This window comes from Callithrix jacchus, chromosome Y (genome assembly GCF_049354715.1).
Source record: "Callithrix jacchus isolate 240 chromosome Y, calJac240_pri, whole genome shotgun sequence".
NCBI lineage: Eukaryota > Metazoa > Chordata > Mammalia > Primates > Cebidae > Callithrix > Callithrix jacchus.
The window spans coordinates 10364869-10387815 of NC_133525.1; the positions used below are offsets into that span (position 1 = coordinate 10364869).

A 22947-nucleotide genomic window follows, 5' to 3' on the forward strand; every position below is an offset into this window, starting at 1 on the left:
TCCCATTGTACAGGGTATGATATGGTACCAAAGAACAAAGGGCCTGATTAGTCTGAAGCACCCAACTTGCTTCTCTTCTTATGCTTTTTGATTTTATTTTTGGCCTTTTGTTTTCTACATTTACAAAAGGCCAAGAAAATCCATCCCAGGACAACTAGACAGCAAACCAGGAACTGAAAGTCGGACCTTCTGTTAATTTGGCATCAGAAAAAAAGACATAGGGAAAATGTTAGAAGGAAATTCGCCTGGCGTCTCAGGAGCATAAGGTGAATCTTGGCCTACCCTGAGCCAATTCTTCAGAAAAGATGCTTTAAAAAAAAAAAAATTCGACTCGGGGGCCATTGTCTCCGCATTGCCGACCTCCAGCAGCAGTCGGCTTCTGCACGTAGAACCCGGGAGTAGGAGACTCAGAATCGAATCTCTTCTCCCTCCTCCCTCCTGTGAGATTTTTTTGATCTTCAGCTACATTTTCGGCTGTGTGACAAACCTTATCATCAAACACAATGGCCAGCAACGTTACCAACAAGACAGATCCTCGCTCCATGAACTCCCGTGTGTTCATTGGGAATCTCAACACTCTCGTGGTCAAGAAATCTGATGTGGAGGCAATCTTTTCGGAGTATGGCAAAATTGTGGGCTGCTCTGTTCATAAGGGTTTTGCCTTCGTTCAATATGTTAATGAGAGAAATTCCCGGGCTGCTGTAGCAGGAGAGGATGGCAGAATGATTGCTGGCCAGGTTTTAGATATTAACCTGGCCGCAGAGCCAAAAGTGAACCGAGGAAAAGCAGGTGTGAAACGATCTGCAGCGGAGATGTACGGCTCCTCTTTTGACTTGGACTATGACTTTCAACGGGATTATTATGATAGGATGTACAGTTACCCAGCACGTGTACCTCCTCCTCCTCCTATTGCTTGGGCTGTAGTGCCCTCGAAACGTCAGCGTGTATCAGGAAACACCTCACGAAGGGGCAAAAGTGGCTTCAATTCTAAGAGTGGACAGCGGGGATCTTCCAAGTCTGGAAAATTGAAAGGAGATGACCTTCAGGCCATTAAGAAGGAACTGACCCAGATAAAACAAAAAGTGGATTCTCTCCTGGAAAACCTGGAAAAAATTGAAAAGGAACAGAGCAAACAAGCAGTAGAGATGAAGAATGATAAGTCAGAAGAGGAGCAGAGCAGCAGCTCCGTGAAGAAAGATGAGACTAATGTGAAGATGGAGTCTGAGGGGGGTGCAGATGACTCTGCTGAGGAGGGGGACCTACTGGATGATGATGATAATGAAGATCGGGGGGATGACCAGCTGGAGTTGATCAAGGATGATGAAAAAGAGGCTGAGGAAGGAGAGGATGACAGAGACAGCGCCAATGGCGAGGATGACTCTTAAGCACATAGTGGGGTTTAGAAATCTTATCCCATTATTTCTTTACCTAGGCGCTTGTCTAAGATCAAATTTTTCACCAGATCCTCTCCCCTAGTATCTTCAGCACATGCTCACTGTTCTCCCCATCCTTGTCTTTCCCATGTTCATTAATTCATATTTCCCTGCGCCTAGTCCCATTTTCACTTCCTTTTTGACGCTCCTAGTAGTTTTGTTAAGTCTTACCCTGTAATTTTTGCTTTTAATTTTGATACCTCTTTATGACTTAACAATAAAAAGGATGTATGGTTTTTATCAACTGTCTCCAAAATAATCTCTTGTTATGAAGGGAGTACAGTTCTTTTCATTTATACATATGTTCAGTAGTTGCTTCCCTAACTGCAAAGGCAATCTCAATTAGTTGAGTAGCTCCTGAAAGCAGCTTTGAGTTAGAAGTATGTGTGTTACACCCCAACATTAGTGTGCTCTGTGGGGCAGTTCAACACAAATGTAACGATGTATTTTTGTGAATGAGAGTTGGCATGTCAAATGCATCCTCTAGAAAAATAGTGTTATAGTCTTAATATTTGTTTTCTAAAGTTGATACTGTGGGTTATTTTTGTGAACAGCCTGATGTTTGGGACCTTTTTTCTTCAAAATAAACAAGTCCTTATTAAACCAGGAATTTGGAGAAAAATCACCCTGGTTTAAAAAAAAAAAAAAATTCATATCTAGAGAAAGGGTCTCCATCTGTTACGCAGGCTGGAGTGCAGTGTCGCCGTCATGGATCAGTGCAGCCTCCAATGCCTGGGCTCAAGCAATCCTCCCGCCTCGGTCTCTTGAGCAGTTTGGACCGCAGGCACACACAAGCACTCCCAGCTAATTTTTTACATTTTTCGTAGAGATGAGGTTTCACTATGTTGCCCAGGCTGATCTCCAACTCCTGGCGCTCAAGCAATCCTCCTTCCTCGGCCTCCCAAAGTGCTGGGATTATATTTGCTTTCGTTCTTGAAAAATCTAGGGAAACTGTTCCCACCCAATGAGAGCTTTCATGTTTTGTGCCTGCCCCAGCTCCTGCAACAAATGCAGAAAAGTAATGCTTCCACCCAAGACCAACACCCAGGCATGGCGGGTGGGGGTGGATAAGGTAGAAGACAAATTGTTTTCCTTTTCCCAACTCCACTTCTAAATTTTTCTCAAAATCAAGCCTTCTGAATTCTTTCCCAAGTTTGTGTGTCCTGGAATGTGATATGGTGACGCTCTGTGTCCCCACCCAAATCTCATCTTGAATTGAAATCTCTCATAACCTCCACATGTCAAGGCAGAGACCAGGTCGAGGTCAGTGAATGGTGGTGGAGGTTCCCCTGTGCTGTTCTCATGGTAATGAGTGAGTTCACAGGGGATCTGACGGTTGTGTTTGGTAGTTCCTCCTGCGTTTTTCTCCTTCCTGCCGCCATGGGAAGAAGGTGCCTTCCATCCCTTTCCCTTCCGCTATGACTGTAAGTTTCCTGAGGCCTCCCCAGCCATGCTGAGCTGTGAGTCCGCTGAACCTCTTGCCTTCTTAAATCACCCAGTCTTAGGCACTTCTTTATAGCAGTATGAAAACTGTCTGATACAGACTGTGAATATGAAGCAGCATTATAAGACCTCAAAAGCTCCTAAGAATCCCATGCACAAGGTAATCAAAATCCTTTGCAACTTGTGAATCCAACTTGGGCTGAGCCTAAGGTTTTCAGAGAATCATCCATCAGACATTTTGTAGTTTCATGCCAAGTGTTCAACAATAGTCTGGGATTCTGAAAAAGAGCTAGAGGCCAGGCACGGTGGCTCATGCCTATAATCCAAGGCAGGTGGATCACCTGAGTTCAGGAGTTCAAAACCAGCGTGGCCAACATGCTGAAACCCCGTTTCCACTAAAAACATAAAAATTAGCCAGGTGTGGTGATGTGCACTTGTAATTCCAGCTACTCAGGAGGTGGAGGCAGGAGAATTGCTTGAACCCAGAAGGTGGAGGTTGAACTGAGCCAGGATCGCACCACTGTACTCCAGCCTGGGCGACAGAGGGAGACTCCATCTCAAAAAAAAAAAAAAATAGCTAGAGAGTTTGAGATATAACATCTAGAATATTACACACCCTGTTTCTGGTAAACAGGCCTTCATCCCCTCCTGGCTGAATATCATGCTGTGACTTGCACAGTTTTGGGAAAAAAACAAAACCCTGTGTCCTTGGAAAGCAAACACAACTCCCTTCCATCGTATCCCTATTTCTCAAAGAAAGGGATATTTTTAAAAGAATTATCCTCCACTATATCTAAAAGAGGCGAGAGGGGAGAAGAATGTTTGCTGTTTGCTTTTTCCAATGTGCTTCTAAGTGTAAGTCTGTTATAGGCACCTCCCTCAATGTGTTCGTCTGTCCATTTGGTCACCATTCAACACTGCCATTCAATGAACAAAACACCAGCCAGTGCAGTGGCTCACGCCTGTAACCCCAGCACTTTGGGAGGCCAAGGCGGGCAGATCACCTGAGGTCAGGAGTTTGAGACCAGCCTGACTAAGATGGTGAAACTCTATCTCTACTAAAATACAAGAATTAGCCTGGCATGGTGGTGCATGTCTGTAATCCCAGCTACTCAGGAGCCTGAGGCAGGAGAACACGGGAGGCAGAGGTTGCAGTGAGCCGAGATCGTGGCACTATTCCAGCCTGGGCGGCAGAGCAAGACTGTCTCAAAAAAAAAAAACCACCATTTCCCACAGGTCCGCTCATGAGGTGGGAGGCAGCTGCCTACGTCCCATGCACTGCCTAAAACCCCACAGCAAGCAAGCAGCTCATTTAAAGTCCTGAGATCCGGGCCAAATGCTGTTCAGGACTCTCGATTTCACGCCATAAATAATGTTCATGGATGTCACACACTGGAATGATGAGAGATTAAGGGGAAACTCCACCCCTACGGCCCAACTTTGTCCACACCAGCACCTATTCAAATCTTCGAGGAATCGCCCTAAAATCTTCAAGAAGCAGGGCTTTGGGCGGGTGTCATCACTGAGCAAGAATGAAAAAGGACTTAAGATCCAAATAGGGTGAGAAGTTCAGACACCCAGAGGCTTGAGGGATTCCAGAGGCTCCTCCATAGAAGAATAGCTGTGGGTCAGGCACGGGGGCTCACACCTGTAATCCCGGCACTTTGGGAGCCTGAGCCGGGTGGATCATTTGAGGTCAGGAGTTTGAGACCAGCCTGCCCAACACGGTGAGACCCCTGTCTCTACTCAAAATACAAAACATTAGCTGGGCATGGCATCAGGCACCTATAATCTCAGCTATTCGGGAGGCTGAGGCAGGAGAATCACTTGAACCAGAGGGTGGAGGTTGCAGTGAGCTGAGACTGCGCCCCTTCACTCCAGCCTGGGCAACATAGCGAAACTCTGCATCAAAAAAAAAAAAAATACAAACTATGAGTAACCATCCTGGTCCAGGGGGTCCCTGCAAACCACACTGCTTAGTCATGCAAGAGAGAAGGCACACCCTAAATCCAAAAGCCCAGTGATGCATGCACATTACCTGTGTTCAAAAACTAGTGCTTACTAACTGACTTCACAGCGGACCCCAAATGATTTAGGGACTTTTGAATACAAAGGCCCAAGGATTGCAATCGTGAGTGGCCCTCCATTCCCAGGTCCCAGGTGCCTGTGGGTTTTCAGTACTAACAGAAAGGAAATCCACCATGCTGGGTTTTAACTCCAGTCTCCTGGGCAGAGAAAGGACCACAGAGGCCCCATGGGCACGGTTCTCCTCGTAACGATGACATCAATTGTACATAACACGGCAGGAACCATGGGAGCTAAATGTCTTCCGCGTTTCCTCTTTGCAGGGCAACAGTTCTGCGGCATGTATACCAACTGTTTCCCACTTTCTACATGTAAAAGCCAAGGGCCGCAGCAGTCAGGAGCCTGCAGACTTTCACACTACACAACGTGAGGCAGGACAGACCTGGAATCGAAGCCAGAAGTTGCGATTCCAGAGTTTCAGCGGTTTCACAAACCATCAGCCATTGTGCATCTGTTTCTGGCCAGCCCGAGTTTTGTTTCTGCCTTTTAAAAAAAGCACAGTTTCAAATTGGCAAGGCAAGAAGGAGAGGCACCAGCTGAGTGAGCCTTACTGTTCTCTTTGAAGCACAGCTTCTTTTTCTGGTAAGCAATGAAGCTGGAGATGGCTCCTGCCACGGCGACCACGATGGCCCCCACGATCCCGGGGATCACTCCTGGGGTGTCGGCTGCAGGAGGAAGCACATGGCATGAGGATTGGACACGCAAGGCACAGAGAAAATCCCAGCAGGTGCTCGCTGGCACAGTCAGTCCAAGAGCACCGAGAACCTCAAAACATGTGAGATGCCCGAGCTGACCCATCTGCAAAGGGAGCACGCTGGGAACGGCACACAGGGACTCAAAGCAGTGCACAGTCTCTGATCACCAGTCGTGGTGGACACACCTGGGCAGATGCAGTGGGGAAAAAACAGACACGAAGAGACGCCAGCGAGGTGCAGGGAGAAGCTCACCAGGACCAAGGCAGAGACAGAGAAAGAGAAAGACGAAGACATATGGAATGGGGTAGCTGCAGCCAGGCACGGTGGCTCACACCTGTCATCCCGGCACTTTGGGAGGCCAAGGCAGGAGGATCACCTGAGGTCAGGAGTTGGAGACCAGTCTGGCAAACATGGAGAAACACTGTCTCTACTAAAAATACAAAAATTAGCCAGGCATGGTGGCAGGCGGCTGTAGTCCCAGCTACTCGGGAGGCTGAGGCAGGAGAATCGCTGAACCCAGGAGCTGGGAGCTGGAGGCTGCAGTGAGCCTAGATCGCATGACTGCACTCGAGCCTGGGTGACACAGAAATTTACCATAAAGAAAGAAGACAGACAGACAGACAGACAGACAGACAGACAGACAGACAGGAAGAGAGAGACAGCTGGGCATCGAAGCAGGAGGAGAGCCCAGTAGGGGCAGGAGATGAAGAAAAGATCTGCAACGCTTGGTGCACTGCGAGAACATTTTGTGTCGTCAGAATGCTCCTTTCTCACCCCCCCCGAAAATGACTTTGGGTTTGCATGCAAACATTTTAAATACACCTGTATCTATTTTGTTATCATTATTGTCATTATTTTGAGATGGGTTCCGCTCTGTCGCATGGGCTGGTGTGCAGTCGTGCAATCACAGCTCACCGCAACCTCAAACTCCTAGGCTCCTGAGATCCTCCCACTTTGACCTTCCAGGTAGCTGGGACTACAGGTGTGCACCACCATGCCTGCTTAATTATCATGGTTTTGTAGAACTGGGGTCTTGCTATGTTGCCCAGTCTGATCTCAAACTCCCAGCCCAAAGCAACCTGCCTGCCTAGGCCTCCCAAAATGCTGGGATTACACACATGAGCCACCACACCCAGCCTATTTTTTAAATGTCATTCCAGCAATAATTCTTTTTTGTTTTGTTTTTGGGAGACCGAGCCTTGCTCTGTCACCCAAGCTGGAGTGCAGTGGCCTGATCCTGGCTCACTGCAACCTCTGCCTCCCAGGTTCAAGCTGTTCATCTGCCTCAACTTCCCAAGTGGCCGGGATTACAAGTGTGCCACCATGACTGGCAATTTTTTTTTAATGGAGCCTTACTCCAATCTGTCACCCAGGCTGCAGTGCAGTGGCATTATTTCAGCTCACTGGAGCCTCTGCCTCCTGGGTTCAAGCGATCCACGTGTCTCCCGAGTAGCTGGGATTACAGAAGTGCGCCACCATCCCTGGCTAATTTTTGTATTTTTCACAGTGACGGGGTTTCACCATGTTGGCCAGGCTGGTCTCGAACTCTTGACCTCAAGTGAGCCTCACGACTCGGCCTCCCAAAGTGCTGGGATGACAGGTGTGAGCCACCGCGTGCGGCCAATGAAGAGATTCTTAATTCCATTGCCAATTGTGAACCTTAGAGGCCCCTTCTCCAGACAGAATCTTCTCCACCCTCCACGAGGGGCAGGAGAATTGTCTGACTTCCAGGAAAACACTGGCTCTAAATGTGGCCTGTGGGCGGTGTCTTCAATCGACCAGTCTTCAATGTGTGCAGAAAACAGTCATGGAAAGATTTTTCCAACCCAACTACCCTTCCCTGAAGAAGTGACAAATTAAACGTTAACTCTCTAGAAGGCCAAGAATGACGGCCTGAAATAAACAGGCCTGACCTATGTTTTCTTAGCTACTTTTCTTGGTGACGTTGCAGTCCTAGGTGAGGGCTACAGACAGGTTACCACCTCTTCAAAGAAAGCCTAGAATCCAAGGCCTGTATCTGAAAAATAATAAATACCGAAAGCAAGGGTACACTACCTTGCTTTGGGCATTTTTCTTTTTCCAAAAACATTCGTTGGGTATTTTAAGAATCCACATTTTGACACTGACTCACATGGCAAACAGGTGCTAACGTCTTTGGCCAAATTAGTATCTCTTCTGCCCAGGAAGTTGCTTAAAACTAGAGATTTTGCTGGAAGCAAGTCCCTGAAAATTGTAGACACAAGATACTGAAATACAAAGCTATTGTCCACACCCCCCATCTCTCTTCCTCTCCTTCCCTTTTCCTTCCTTCCTCCCTGCCTTCCTTCCTTCTTTCCCTCCCTCCCTTTTCCTTCCTTCCTCCCTCCCTTCCTTCTTTCCCTCCCTCCCTTTTCCTTCCTTCCTTCTCCCTGCCTTCCTTCCTTCCTCCCTTCCTTCCTTCCTTCTTTCCCTCCCTCCCTTTTCCTTCCTCCCTGCCTTCCTTCCTTCTTTCCCTCCCTCCATTTTCCTTCCTTCCTCCCTGCCTTCCTTCCGTCTTTCCCTCCCTCCCTTTTCCTTCCTTCCTCCCTCCCTTTTCCTTCTTTCCCTCCCTCCCTTTTCATTCCTTCCTTCCTCCCTGCCTTCCTTCCTTCTTTCCCTCCCTCCCTTTTCCTTCCTTCCTTCCTCCCTCCCTTCCTTCTTCCTTCTCTCCATCTCTCCTTCCATCTTTCCTTCCCTCCTTCCTTCCTTTTATTCTTCCTGCCTACTTCTTTCTCTGTCTCTTTCTGACTTCATTTTTTTTCTTTACAGGTACAAATGCAATTCTTTCTGTCATGACCTTGTCCCATCTAAGGGAAAAGGTCATGAAAAAGGAGGCAGGATATACCTCTCTGGCACTGCCATGGGGAACACAACGCCTCTTACAGCCATGGTGGGAGCGACCCACATCTCCACCTCCAACCTGGTCACTGACGTTCTCTAGGACCAAGTGTAACCCAGGATAGGGCGTCTCAAGTTTCTGATCCTTAGGATGAGTGTGGGAGCCTCACCAATCACAAGGACAAGGCTGAGCGTCAGATCGCCAGCCAGGGCATCCTGGGGCAGGTGACCGAATCTAAAATCTGGTTCACTTGGGCACCTGGAGCTGGGTGGTTTGCTGGGGGGACCTGTGTGGCTACATCGTCAGGGGAGCGCTTGGCACAGAACACCCGTGCCACCCACCAGCAGCGTCAGGAGGCTCATACCCATGCAGCCTGTCAGCTCTCAGGCATTCTGCTTCCCCTTCTCAAAACCATGTGGGAGACACAAGAAGAAAGAAGACAGAAACCAGGGGCACCTACCCTGTTCCCCTTCGTTCCCCTGGCTTCCTCCACCATGACGACCTCCTGTTCCTGCAAGACAAAAGCAACATCTGCTGACAATCTGCACCGGGAAGACGTGGGGTTAAACAGAAATGCACAACCAGGGTTGGGAAGAAGCTGGGGTCCTGCTTCTTATATTCCATGTGGTGTATGTTACACAGCTACAGAGTAGGGGTTCCTGTTACACTCTATGAAAGTGTGTGTTACACAGGTATAGAGTGGGGGTGCTGCCTATTACAATCTAGGGGCATGCATGTTACACAGCTGCAGAGCTGGGTCCCGCCTGTTACACGCTAGGGGTCAGTGAGAACTTGAGTTCCCAGGCATTATCACTTTATTTTCAGGGCTTTAGTATTCATATTCCTTAAATTACAGAAAACAACCTAATGAAACAAAGCTGAAAGCACCCTAGCTGTTTGCAAGAACACAGAGGTGAAGAGATGGGTGAGGAGTGGTGAGAAGGGTCCATTCTACAGGCCCTGTCCCTCAGGAAAGTGGGGCAGCTGTCAGGGCCCGGAACTCTTCTCCAAGCTGCCGAACCTCTATAGGGCAGCGTTTACTTCCCACAGCCTTGAAGCCACAGCAAACATGCAGAGTTCCCTCAGAGACGGCCAAACATTCCACTGTGAGTTCACGGAGGGCTGAGAGTTTAGACCCTGCAGTGATTCTGCAGAGAAGGTGGGCATCATGGGATGGAGAGAGAAAAGACACAGAAAACAAGGAAATTCTACCTTCTCCAGCAGGAACGCCATCCGCAAGATCGGCATCTGAAAAGCTTCCTAGGAAGGAAAGTAAAGAATCATCTGTGAACCCAGAACTCTTCCAAAAATCATCTGTCAACCCCGAACTCCTCCATGGTGATTCACATGTCAGAATAAAGGAAAAACTCATCAACACCAGCCTGTTCAGCAACATGGTGAAAACCTGTCTCTACTAAAAATACAAAAATTAGCCACTCATTTTTAGCTACTAAGAATAAAAAAATTAGGTGTTGTGGTGGGCACATGTAATCCCGGGTACTCAGGAGGCTGAGGCAGGAGAATCACTTGAACCCGAGAGATGGAGATTTCGGTGAGCAGAGATTGTGCCATTGCACTCCAGCCTGGGCAACAAGAGTGAAATTCAGTCTCAGAACAAAATAAAACATAGATAAAGTGGAGAAACATGAGCATAATATTGCATGCTGCAATATTTAACATCCATAAATAAATGAAGAAGGCTTATACAATAATGCCATGTCAGAATATAAGAATAGAAGGCAAAGGACACAGTGCACAAAAGAAGGATCCACAGCCAACTGATGCATTTTTTTTTTAATTTTAGAAGTAAAGTCATAAAACTAGGACAAAGTTGCTATCACATTTCACAGAGTTTGCAAAGCTTCCCTAGGTCATAACTAATACTGGAGACGGTGTGAAGACAGGCACATTTGCACACACCCCTGGCATCAGAATGAACTGGTAAAAGTCTGCAGCCAACTAACAACCAGGTCAGAAGCTCTAAAAATACTCACACATGGCCGGGTGCGGCGGCTCATGCCTGTAATCTCAGCGCTTTGGGAGGCTGACGTGGAAGGATCACTGGAGGCCAGGAGTTCAGACCAGCCTGGGTAACCTACAGAGACCCCCATCTCTACAAAAAACAAAAACCTAACTGATCACAGTGCTGTGTGCTTGTGGCTCCAGGTAACTGAAAGGCTGAGGCAGGGGGATCTTTTAGCCCAGGACTTTGAGGCTGTGGTACACTATTATATTTAATATGATCACAGCACTGTACTCTAGCCTGGATAACAGAGCGAGACCCCATCTCTCTCTGCTCTCTCTCTGTCTCTACACACACACACACACACACACACACACACACACACACAAGATATATAAAATAGCCATCAAAATGTCAATAAGATATGGACATCATTAAAAATTAAATAAAGAAAAAAAAAACAAAAAAAAGTAAACTTTCAATAACTATTCAGCTAAAAAAAAAACCCAGAGTTATTCAAATAAGCTACTCTGAAAATGCTGTGATATGTTAGAAAAACTGACTGAAATATTTAAAAGCCAAAAGATTTAAAACACACTAGCTTCTCCATAAGGAATGTATATGCCAATACTTTTTTCTATATCTAGTCTATATTTAAACCGTTGGATTCAATGTTTAGAAGTTCCATAAGATGGTAACAGTAGCAAACTAACTAGGCCAGGCGCAGTGGCTCATACCTGTAATCCCAGCACTTTTGGGAGGCCAAGGTGGGCGGATCACTTGAGGTCAGGAGTTTGAGACCAGACTGCCCAACATGGCAAAATCCTTCTCTACTAAAAATACAAAAATTAGCTGGGTGTGGTAGCGTGCACCTGTCATTCCAGGTACTCTGGAGGCTGACTCAGGAAAATCACTTGAAACCAGTAGGTGGAGGTTGCAGTGAGACAAGATGGTGCCACTGCACTCCAGCCTGGGTGCCAGAGCAAGACTCTGCCTCAAAAAAAAAAAAAAAAAAAAAAAAAACGAGCAAACTAAAAGTAAAATCCAAACCGAACATATGTTTTTGAAAAGTACGTTTTCTACTATGTGAACAGGGGCCTTATGCTGTACAGGCAGTCAGTGATCAGCACGCACTCATCTGAAATCACCTCCTCTCAGCTAACATAAATATCACGGAATTCTGAAGAATATGGAGACATCCCACAGGGCCAGAAGCACTTACCAGTGGAAGCAGGCTGGTTGGGGTTTGGATTTGGCCTCGGTTTGGGTGGGTTCGGTGGTGCTGGGCCATCTGTTTGTGAGAGATGAGAGTTGCAATTCTAAGTGCCTTGCAGTAAAGAAAAAGAAAAAGAAAATCAGTTTATGCAGAGATGGTTCCCTGCACGGAAACGGGACCTTGTTCTTTGTCCCGGTGGGGATACCCATACACTGAGAGCCTCCTACCAATGTCCTCCTCTCAACTTTGAGCTACAGTTCTGAATTGAAAGTAGCAAAGACTTGAAACCAACTCAAATGCCCATCAATGACAGACTGGATAAAGACAATGTGGCACATAAACTCTGTGGAATACTATGCAGCCATCAAAAAGGATGAGTTCATGTCCTTTGCAGGGACATGGATGAATCTGGATACCATCATCCTCAGCAAACTGACACAAAAACAGAAAATCAAACACGGCATGTTTGCACTCATAGGTGGGAGTTGATCAATGAGAACACATGGACACAGGAGGGGATCATCACACACTGGGGCCTGTTGGGGGGTGGGGGGGTAGGGGAGGAATAGCAGTGTGTGGGTGGATTTTGGAGGGAGAGCAGGGGGTGGGTGAATCCGGGAGAGAGAGTGTTAGGAGAAATACCTAATGTAGCTGACAGTGGATGGATGCAGCAAACCATCACGGCACGTGTGTACCTGTGTAACAATCCTGCATGATCTGCACATGTACCCCAGAACTTAAAGTATAATTAAGAAAACAAATGAAAGGGGTGTCCGCACCAGCTACAGAATTTCTGGGGCCAAAATAAAAATGCAGGACTCATTTTTCAAGTTCTGTGAAGTATTCCAAGATGGCGGTCACAGAGCAGTGAACCAATATGGCGCCCACGCAAAACCGATATGGCACAACACATGCTCGTGAAGCCAGCGTGGCCAGGGTAGGAACATGTTGGAAATAGATGCTCAGTGCTGGAAAGAAAAATGAGCACTGAGACAAAGGGTCTTTCAGCAACGCAAGTTTTACTTACTCAACTGCAGGAAGGGGACCCCTATCTTGCCACGAGAGTACAATGAACCAAGGAAAACACACACATGTATCCCTGACGCATGTGGGGTCGTCCGTCCTGCCATGTCTGAGCTCCATGGGCTGGACCCAGGCCTCACCATCAAAAACTCGACTGGCTGACAACTTAAAACTTTTCTAAACAGGTGACAGCCACAGAGAGCTGGGACCTGCCTGTGAGCACGTCCATCACTGATATCTTGGTGAAAGTACAAGGACGTAGAATGTCCTACGTGCCTGTGAGCTCGGTGTGTCTAACAGCCACACAGGATGCGGCTTCACAGAGAGTTATGAGCACACTTATTCTTTAACAAGAAAGGGAACTTTAAAAGGGCACTTTTCTACTTCCCACAGCACATTTGTCTCATGTCCTTCTAAAGAGTGTAGGAGTCTTAAAATACATGCACACGTACGGGTTGTCAGCAAAATCCCAATGGCAACAGCAGGAACAAAGCGACACAGCTATTCCCTAGGTTTCCACTGTGAAAACCGGTTCCCGCTATAATCTAAATGGGATAATTCTCTGTGAAATGATCATAATTTGGTGACAATAAGCAGGTCAGCAACCAAGTAGATTAAAGGAGATACTCACTGTGTCCTCCACCACCAAGAGCATCACAAGTCGAAGTCTTCCCCTAAAAGACCAAAAAGAGGTGTTAACACTAAATTTCGGAGAGAAACCAGGAAGGAACCACCTCGTACACAGACACCACAGCTCAGCCAGGATCTCATCAGAAAAAGTGAATTCCTGACCCTTTTTGCATCACTAGTGTCTCAGATGAAAAGGGTAAAAAATAAAGACAGAGAAAGAGCTAGGAGAGCCGCTCTCAGAAGAGGGGCAAGGGAGAAAGGGGGGAGAGAGAGAGAGAGAGAGAGAGAGAGAGAGAGAGAGAGAGAGAGAGAGAGAGAGAGAATAATTTATAAAGCAATTATGTCATCTGGACGGGGTTGAAACTCCAGCTCTGCCTGCACATGATTTTCTCCTGTTGACTCCCCAACCTACCATCCTCTCCTCCCAGGTCCCGAACACCTTTCGAAAGACAGACCCTAAGAGATGGGGACAACATGACTGTGATCAGATTTAGGCTAGACGGTGTCTGGAATGTGCCTCTAGCAACCCACGTGGGCACCACAACAGACATGAGAATTTGCCATGGCTTCAGATCTTGTCTGCTCGTATGAAGAACGATTTTGAAAACCCAACCGAGATTGAGAATGCTTGCTGGCAATCCACCTAACGGCATGTACTGAGCCATGCTGAGGCACATATGGGAATGTATGCTCCCTTCCTCAAGGAAACCATGATCATGCAAATTCAGACGCTCAAAACTCCTTATACCGTGTTGTCTGGATTATTGCATACTTCAAGGATCTGGAGGCCTGGGGGCCCTTTGCTCACGAGTTGACACTCTAGACAGAAAGTCCAATGATCCACTGGCACTATTAATATTTTATGTGAGAAATCAGAAGTGCTAAGACAAGACAGTGATGCCATAGGTTTTGGCATCATTTTACTCTGTTTTTTTTTTTTTTTTCTTTGTTTTGAGATAGAGTTTCGCTCTGTCGCCCAGGCTGGAGTGCAGTGGTGCAATCTCGGCTCACTGCAACCTCTGCCTCCCAGGTTGAAGTGATTCTCCTGCCTCAGCCTCCTGAGCAGCTGGGATCACAGGTGTGTGCCACCATGCCCAGCTAATTTTTGTATTTTTAGTACAGACAGGGTTTCACTATGTTGGTCAGGCTGGTCTTGAACTCCTGATCTCGTGATCTGCCCACCTCGGCCTCCCAAAGCGCTGCGATTACAGGCATAAGGCACCGCGCCTGGCCAACTGTTACTCTGTTTTTCCCAATGGGCTTTAGCCTTGGGCAATTCCATCATTTGTCCCTTGTTTCTGAGTTTAGTTTGAAAGAACAGCCTTAAGAACAAGTTAGGTGTGTGCCCACAGGTTGAGAGATGAGTCCACTTCTTGGTCATTATGTGGGGGTCTCAGCACCAAATTCTTCATCTCCCAAGAAGTGGAATCTGAAGACAGAGGCTAGCTGCAGTGTGTCACGCCTATAATTGCAGCACTTTGGGAGGCTGAGGCGGCTGGATCACCTGAACACAGGAGTTTGAGACCAGCCTGACTAACATAGTGAAACCTCGTCTCAACTAAAAATACAATGATCAGCTGGGCGTGGTGGCTGGTGTGTGTAGTCCCAGCTACTCAGCGGCTGAGGCAGGAGAATCAGTCGCTTGAACCGGGCAGGGGGTGGTTGCAGTGAGCCAAGATGGCATCATTGCACTCAGGCCTAGGAGACAAGAGTGAGACTCCGTCTCAAAAATAAAAAAAAACAAAACTAAAGACAGAGTCACTGACACCCTTCGAATAAAAGCACCCAGAGATGGTGCCCAAATGACCCCAAAAACATTTTGCATCAGCAACCATTCTCTTACTGGAATCACTGCATGAAATGCCACCACAACACAATTCCAATCTTAACCAGGCGGCATCCGGACCACTCCAATCAGTCATGCCTTTCTGGTTGCCTAAGTCCCGCCCTACTGTCAGAGAAAACGGTGTGTTCTTTTTCTTTGCACACTAGGAGCACAGCTTTCTTACCAGCACTGGGCTTGGGGGTAGGTGTGGCTTTCTTGTCTTCATTGTCTAAAGAGAGAAGACATTTCGGTCAGTAAAAGTTGCAGATGGGAAAACGAGCGCCAGCTCTTCTGTGGTGAAGGATGTTTCATTTTCTTGGAAATAGCTGGAGAATGTGTTTAGGGTTGTTTTTTCTCACCAGCCCCCGCTGGGCTGAGGTTTACAGGAGGACTATTGAGACCAGAAGACAGGCACAGAGGCTGCCGCCGGCCATGGCTTCCAGAGAGACAAGGAGCCTCAACGGTGAATGGGAGTGTGAGTGAGATGTAAGCCACGAAGGCAGAAGAATGAAGAACTTTGCAGAAAAACTGCCCTTTCAGACCCCGAGATGTGCACATAAGAAGGAGACACTGGATTCACAGCGGAAAGCCTGTTCACATTTGTGGGAAGCAGAAAAGTTCCTTTTTAAAGTTTCCTTTCTTATTAAAGAATAACTGTGCTAATAACTCTCTGTGAAGCCCCATCCTATGTGGCTGTTAGACACACCGTGCTCACAGGCACGTAGTACATTCTATGTCCTTGTACTTTCACCAAGATATCAGTGCTGGACGTGCTCACAGCCGGGTCCCAGCTCTCCGTGGCTTTCACCTGTTTAGAAGATTTTAAGTTGTCAGCCAGTTTTACTTTAGATGGTGAGGTCTGGCTCTGGCCCACGGAGATCAGACACAGCAGGAAGGACGACCCCACATGCATCAGGGATAAATGTGTGTGTTTTCCTTTGTTCATTGTACTCTCATGGCACGATGGCTAGTGAGCGTCCCCTCCCTGCAGCCCGGGAATTGAAAACTGCATTTCTGAGAGATCCTTTGTGTCAGTGCTGATTTTATTTTGCAGCACCGAGCATCTATTTCCAACACATTTCTTATAGAAGACACACACTGTTGGCTCCGTCAGACCTCAGCCCAGGCGTCCCCCTCTGAGAATGCAAGTCAGTCAGGAGGAGGTCAAAAGAGCAAGGGCGCCTCCAGGTGTCCCAGTGGCCAAGAAAGGGTAGGCGGTCAGGAAAGATGATCCCCATCAGCATGGTTTCTGCTCAAACCATCTGCATTGCACCGCAGGATCTAAGATTAAAAAGCCGGCCAGGCGCGCTGGCTCATGTCTGCCATCCTCTCACGCCTCGGCACTTTGGGAGGCTGAGGGGGGAGGACTGCTGGAGCACAGATGGTGGAGGCTGTAGGGAGCCAAGATCCCACCACTGCGCTCCAACCTGAGCAACACAGCGAGAACCTGTCCCCCCAAAAAAAGAAAAGGAAAAAAAAAAAGTAAAACGTGAAAAAGTAAAGAGGGCGCGGTCCTGGGTTGAAGCTCATTCCTCCCTAATCCACATTCACCCTAAAGCTCCATATGTGATCTTACTTGGAAAGAGGGTGCTTGCAGTTGTGATTAGTTAAGATGGTTATAGGAGATTAGGACAGGTCCTAGTGACTGATGTCCTAAGAAGAAGGAAATTTGAGTCGGGTGCGGTGGCTCACGTCTGTCATCTCAGCACTTTGGGAGGCCCAGGAGGGCGGATCACCTGCGGTCAGGAATTCGAGACCACCCTGACCAACATGGAGAAACTGTCTCTACTAAAAATACAAAAATTAGCCAGGCATGGTTGTGCATGCCTGTAATGCCAGCTACTAGGGAGCATTGAGGCAGGAGAATCGCTTCAACCTGGGAGGAGGAGGTTGCAGTGAGCTGAGATGGCCCCACTGCACTCCAGCCTGGGCGACAAGAGTGAAACTCCATCTCAGCCAAAAAAAAAAAAGGAAGGCGTAGACCCATGAAGAGAGCAAATACTGATTTCGAGAGAGAGGAATACAAGACTGGACGCCCCTCTCTCTCCTGGGGACCTCCCCCTGCTTACCTCCTCTAGCCCCTTCCCCAGGTGACTGGCAAGTCTGCTCAGCATTTGACCACCTCAGGACTATGAATTATTCCACCAGGGTGGTCCACAGATGTTAACGAGGGCGTCTTGCTTTTCTTCCTCATATAAGACGATAGTTTTTATCCTATGGCAGGTTGACACACACAGGCGGGTCTCCTTCCCCACACTCTGTCCTATGGTGCTTCACAGAGAGTGTGTGTTTTACAAACGGAAGCTTTGCAGCCATCCTGCATCAAGCCAGACCCACGGCATCCAACGACAGGCGCCCACTTCGTCTCTATATCTGCAGTTTTTAAAAATAAGGTATTTCTTTATCTTTTCTTTTTTTTTTAGACAGAGTCTCACTCTGTAGCCCATGCTGGAGTGTAGTGGCATGATCTCAGCTCACTGCAACCTCCGTCTCCTGGGTTCGAGCAACTCTCTGCCTCAGCCTCCCAAAGTGCTGGGATGACAGGTGTGAGCCACCGCGCCTGGCTTAATGAGGTATTTTCAATTAAAATATACTGACTTAGAAGTAATGCTGGCCAGGTGTGGAGGCTCACGCCTGTCATCACAGCACTTTGGGAGGTTGAGGCAGGTGGATAACAAGGTCAGGAGCTCGAGACCAGCCTGGCCAACATGGTGAAACCCCATCTCTACTAAAAGTACAAAAATCAGCGGGGCGTGGTGGCGCACCTGTAATCCCAGTTACTCGGGAGGCTGAGGCAGGAGAATCACTTGACACCAGGAGGCAGAGGTTGCAGTGAGCCTCAGATAGCACCACTGCACTCTAGCCTGGGTGACAGAGCAAGGCTGTGTCTCAAAAAAAAAAAAAAAAAAAACAAACAAAAAGATATAATGCTGCTTCATACTTAATAGAGTGCAGTTGAGAGTAAGCATAACATATGAACTGGGAAGAGAAAAATTGCTATGATTCCGTTACTGTGGAGGTCTGGGACTGAGCCAGGAACATATGGGGTGTGCCTGTATTTACAACGTTAATATCAAATAATGATGGGATTTTAAAAAATGATGTTACTCACCACTGAGGGCATCAGATGAATCAAAATCATAATCTGAAAGAGAAAAAACGAGTCAGATACAAGGAAGATGAAAGTGCATTCGAAAATTAGAGTGATAAGAAATGATATATGATTTTGTGACTTTTTGTGATATGTAAAGCAGCAACTTTAAAAATTTACAATGTGCTATGATTTCTCTTCTCATTCTAAACATTCACGTTCACACCTAAAGGTAAGAATATGTTAGCCCAGGTTTTAAAGAAATTACGACCTTCGGGCTCAGCGGAAATTAAAACAGTGGAAAACGTGATCATTTGGTGTGAGTAGTATTCCGGAAAGGCAGCGCCTCTGAAATAGACGAATAACAATTTTGAATGTGTACTGAAAAGAACATGGGGAACAAAATTCTCCCTTTTTAGTTGACAATTTTCCTGCCATTACAAACCAAAATATAGTAGAAACACCAGACAACCCAGAAAGACGCACCATTATGCATTAAACAAAATCTCATGGAATCCCTCAGAATGAGAACTGGGAGGGTGGGTGGACTGGCAGCTAAGTGGATGGATGGGTGGGTGGTTGGGTGGATGGATGAATGCATGGATGGATGCATGGGTGGCTGAGTGGATAGATTAATAAGTGGATGGTTGGGTGGATAGTGGGGTGGATGGACAGGTACTTAGGTGGATGAGTGAGAGGATGTACAGTGAGGGGATGGATGGAGGTACGGGTGGATAGGTGGATGCATGAGTACGTGAGTAAGCAGGTAGGTGGATGGATAGATAGGTGGATGGATGGATAGGTGGATAGACAGATAGGTGGATGGATAGATGATGAATGGATAGACAGGTAGATGGGTGGGTGGATACGATGGATAGATGAATGGATGGATGGACAGGCAGATAGGTGGATGGATATGGATGAACAGGTGGATGGATGGATAGATAGGTGGATTAATAGATAGCTAGGTGGATGGATGGATGGATAGACAGGCAGATGGATGTATGGATGGATGGATAGATAGGTGGATGGATGGGTGGATGGATGGATGGATGGATGAATGGATGGATGAATACATGGATGGATGGATGGATGGATAAATGGATAAATAGGTGGATGGATGGATGGATGGATGAATGAATGAATGGATGGACAGATGCATGAATAAATGGATAGATGGATAGATAGGTGGATGGATGTATGGATAGACAGATGGGTGGATGGATGGATGAACGGATGAATGGATGCATGAGTGGGTGAGTAGATGGATTTAATGAGTAGGTGGATGGTTGGGTGGATAGCTCGGTGGATGGACGGGTAGTTAGATGGATGAGTGGGAGGATGTACAGTGAGGGGATGGATGGAGGTACGGGTGGATAGGAGGATGGATGAGTAGGTGAGTAAGTAGGTAGGTGGATGGATGGATAGATGGATGGATGGACAGATAGGTAGATGGGTGGGTGGATAGGTAGATAGATGGATGGAGACAGGTAGATGGGTAGATGGATAAGTAGGTGGATGGATAGATGGCTAGATAGGTGGATGGATGGAGGGATGGATGGATGGATGGATGGATGGATGGATGGATGGATAAAGAGGTGGATGGGTGGATGGATGCATGGATGCATGGGTGGGTGAGTGGATAGAATAATGAGTAGGTGGATGGTTAAGTGGATAGCTGGGTGGATGGACAGATGGATGAGTGGGAGGATATACAGTGAGGGGGTGGATGGAGGTACGGGTGGATAGGAGGATGGATGAGTAGGTAAGTAGGTAGGTGAATGGATGGATGGATGGATAGATAGGTAGATGGGTGGGTGGATAGGTAGATAGATGGATGGAGACAGGTAGATTGGTGGATAGATAGGTGGATGGATGGGAGGATGGATGGATGGATGGATGGGTGGATGGGTGGATGGGTGGATGGATAGATAGGTGGATGGATGGATGGATGGATGGATGGATGGATGGATGGATGCAATCATGGATGTAAGCTCCCGTTTCTATATTTTATTAAAACAATTTCAACACTACTTCAACGTGGCTGTCTTCGACATGTGAAGAAAAGCCAAATTTGGGAAATTTTGGAAAAGTCGACTCTGACTGTTCAGTCAACTGGAGGAAGAGTTAGGACAATCGTCAACATCCATCCACCATCCCACTCCTCAGCACCAAAGGCAGACAACATCTGTCAAGTGTCAGGAAGTAGCAGGTAGTGGGTGGTGAGGGCTCCACAAACCACCCCCGGGGGGTCCCATGAACACCAGGTTGTGTCCAGTTCCACAGCAGGTGCACATGAGCAGTCTAAGCTTCTGTGTGCATAAATGGAGTGTGCCTGTATAGTCAGAGGGGTGTGCGTCTTTGTGTATGTGTGTGTGTGTGTGCACGCATGTATATTTGGGCATCTGCAGTGCACGCATTTGTGAGTTTTGTGTGCATGCACGGGAGTGTAGGTGGGTCCTGTGTATGTATATGTTTATGTGGTTTTGTGTGTGCATATATGCGGTGCATGTATGTGTGGGTTTGTGTATGTGCACATGTGCAGATGTGTTTTGTGTACATGTACAGGTGTATTTTGTGGGTTTCTGTGTGCATATGTGTGTAGTATATTGGTGTGTTTGTGTGCATAGGTGTCAGTGCATGTTCATGTGGGTTTGTGTGTGCATATGTAGGTGTGCATAGTGTGTAGGTGTGTTTCTATGTTCCTATGGATAGACGCATGTATGTGTGGTTGTGTATTGCCTAGGTGTAGGTGTTATGTGTGCCTATGTGTAGATGCATGTATGCGTGGGTTTGTGTGTGTGTATGTGTGTGTGCATAGTGTGTATATGTGTTTTTCATGTGCAGGTATGCAGTGGCATGTATGTGTATGTGCATGTGTCACTGTGTGTATAGGTTTGGGTGTGTTTGTTTGTGCATGTGTAGGTGTGTGTATTGTGGGTGTGTGCATGTGTAAATGTGTATAGTGTGCAGATGTTTCCATCTGTGCACATGTGTAGGTGCATGTGTGCATTTTGTGTGTGCACATGCATCAGTGTGTGCACATGCGTCACTGTGTGTGCACGTTTGGGTTTGTGTGTGCATGTGTAGTTGTGTATAGAGTGCAGTTGTGTTTCTTTCTGTGCATGTGTGTAGGTGCATGTTTTGTGTGTGTGCACATGTGTAGTTGTGTGTGTATGGGTTTGTATGTGCATGGATAGGTGTGTTTTGAATATGTGCGTATGTGTAGCTGTGTCCATGTGTCCTTGCATGCTTGTGTGTGTGTCTGTGTGTACTCATGGCTGCGTGTGTGCTTCCATGTGTATCAACATGAATAGAAAGTAGAGGAAACCCTCAGATCAGCCCGTGGCCCCAAGCCAGCTATCAGAGAGGAGTCCTTTCCACAACCCCAGAGCTTCCAAACAGCTGTTTCTACCACAGAATGCTTGCCAGACACAACAAACACAAATACAGCTCCTCTGCCAGCTCATGGCAGGTCTTTAGACAGCAGCAAGGGGGGATCCCACTGATCCTCAGTAAAATGTAAGGCAGGCACACAGACACGTATATACATCCATTCATGTTCATATGTTTACACAGAAATCTTTAACTGTCCTTTTCAAAGATGTATTATCTTTTTCTTTATTTATATCTTACCTCACGTATTTATTCGTGGTACAAGCACTTCAAATCTACTGTCTTAGCCATTTTCAAGCATACTACGCATTCTTTCTTTATTATTATACAGTTCTGGGGTATGCGTGTAGAAAGTGTGGGTTTGTTACACAGGTATACATGTGCCACAGTGGTTTGCTGCATCCATCACCCCTTCATCTACATTAGGTATTTCTCCTAATGTTAGCCCTCCCTAATCCCTCCACCCCCTGCTGGCCCTCCCCTAGCCCCCCACCCCACAACAGGCCCTGGTGTGTGATGTTCCCCTCCCTGTGTCCAAGTATTGTTTTACAGCCACTTATGAGTGAGGACATGCAGTATTTGGTTTTCTGTTCTTGTGTCAGTTGCTGAGAATGATGGTTTCCAGCTTCATCCATCTCCTTGCAAAGGACACAAACTCATCCATTTTTATGGCTGCATAGTATTCCATGGTGTCTTCCATGGAATTTCTTCCTCCGGTGTATCATTGATGGGCATTTGAACTGGTTCCAGGTCTTTGCTATTGTGAACCGTGCCGCAATGAACGTACGTGTGCATGTGTCTTTACAGTTGAATGTTAGATAACAAACAACTCCATCAAAAAGTGGGCAAAGTGTATGAACAGACACTTCTCAAAGGAAGACATATGTGAGGCCAACAAACATAAGAAAGAGAGGTCATCATCACTGGTCATCAGAGAAATGCAAATCAAAACCACAGTGAGATACCATCTCACGCCAGTTAGAATGGCGATCATTACAAAATCTGGGGACAACCGATGCTGGAGAGGATGTGGAGAAACAGAAACACTTTTACACTGCTGGTGGGAGTGTAAATTAGTTCAACCTTTGTGGAAGACAGTGTGACGCTTCCTCAAGGACCTGGAAATAGAAATTCCATTTGACCCAGCAATCCCATGACTGGGTATATACCCAAAGGACTATAAAGCATACGGTGCATTCTTACTAACCACAGTCTCTGTGAGTACAATAGATTCCTTGAACTGGTCTCTTCCTCTCTGTTGGAAACACTGTATCCTTTAATTAAACATCA

The 22947-nt window shown here is 46.9% G+C and overlaps 2 pseudogenes across 2 annotated transcripts in view; one reads left to right on the plus strand and one right to left on the minus strand.

The window, feature by feature from the left end:
• Nucleotides 1–343: 343 nt before the first annotated feature.
• On the plus strand, nucleotides 344–1673 carry LOC118150927 (heterogeneous nuclear ribonucleoproteins C1/C2 pseudogene; annotated as a pseudogene). Its single transcript, XR_013531891.1, has one exon. The product of XR_013531891.1 is annotated as a heterogeneous nuclear ribonucleoproteins C1/C2 pseudogene (transcript).
• Nucleotides 1416–22947, minus strand: part of LOC144581299 (CD99 antigen-like) — a 45597-nt pseudogene continuing 24065 nt past the window's right edge. Inside the window, exons 3-9 of the transcript XR_013531915.1 lie at nucleotides 18283–18315; nucleotides 15355–15399; nucleotides 13347–13389; nucleotides 11699–11767; nucleotides 9726–9773; nucleotides 8974–9024; nucleotides 1416–5626 (exon numbers count right to left, since the gene is read on the minus strand). The product of XR_013531915.1 is annotated as a CD99 antigen-like (transcript). The remainder of the gene's footprint in view (nucleotides 5627–8973; nucleotides 9025–9725; nucleotides 9774–11698; nucleotides 11768–13346; nucleotides 13390–15354; nucleotides 15400–18282; nucleotides 18316–22947) is intronic.